This window comes from Ictidomys tridecemlineatus, chromosome X, assembly GCF_052094955.1.
Source record: "Ictidomys tridecemlineatus isolate mIctTri1 chromosome X, mIctTri1.hap1, whole genome shotgun sequence".
NCBI lineage: Eukaryota > Metazoa > Chordata > Mammalia > Rodentia > Sciuridae > Ictidomys > Ictidomys tridecemlineatus.
In genome coordinates this window covers 66,091,267-66,092,226 of record NC_135493.1, presented here as the reverse complement: position 1 = coordinate 66,092,226, position 960 = coordinate 66,091,267, and the positions used below count along the sequence as shown (strand labels likewise).

Genomic DNA, 960 nt, shown 5'->3' with positions numbered 1-960 from the left:
AATGAAGGATAAAAATGACATGACATGATCGTCTCAATATATACAGAAAAAGGATTTGATAAAATTGAGTATTTCTTCATGAAAATTCCTGAAAAATTACATATAGAATATCATTTCAATATGATATTCTTCAATATGATATTCAATATTCAATAAAGACTGTAAATGAAAAACTCAAAGCCAATAACATACTAAATGAGGAAAATATGAAAACCATTCTTCTATTATGAGAAACAGCACAAGGGTGTCCACTTTCCTTCAACATAGTACTAGAAGTTCTAGCCCGAGCAATTGGTCAGAAAAAATAACTAAAAGGCATATAAATACTAAAGAAGGAAGTTACATTATCCCCGCTTGCAAATAAAGTGATTCTACATATAGAAAAAGCTAATAACATACTATAGAAATGATCCCTGAAAGTATAGTCAGCAATTTGTATACGGGGTAAAGTTGGGAGTTCATAACCCACTTGAATCAAACTGTGAAAGATGATGTATTAAGAACTGTGTAATGTTTTGAACGACCAACAATAAAAAAAAATAAAAAATAAAAAATAAATAATAAAAAAAAAGCTAATAATGCTACCAAAAGACTATGGGAACTTTTAGTCTTTAGTAAAATGAATAAATAAATTTTCTGATAAAGAAATCATAAAAGCTACCAAAAATAAAATACCTAGGAATAAACAAAGGAAGTGAACAAAACCAATGAAAATTACAAAACAGTGGTGAAAGAAAATGAAGAAGACAAAAAATATGGAAAGATATTCCATGTTCATGGATTAAAAGCATAAAATTGTTAAAATATCCATACTACCTGAAGAGATCTGCAGGTTCAATTCACCAATAATGGCATTCTTCACAGAACTAGAAAAAAATCAGAAAACTCATATGAAATCATGAAAGACATCAAACAGTGAAGCCAATCTTGAACAAAAAGAACAAATATCATTGCTTCACA

At 28.3% G+C, this 960-nt stretch overlaps 1 pseudogene; it reads right to left on the bottom strand.

Annotated features, from left to right (window-relative positions):
- Positions 1 to 349: 349 nt before the first annotated feature.
- On the bottom strand, positions 350 to 429 carry LOC120891243 (small nucleolar RNA U3; annotated as a pseudogene).
- Between the last annotated feature and the right edge of the window lie 531 nt (positions 430 to 960).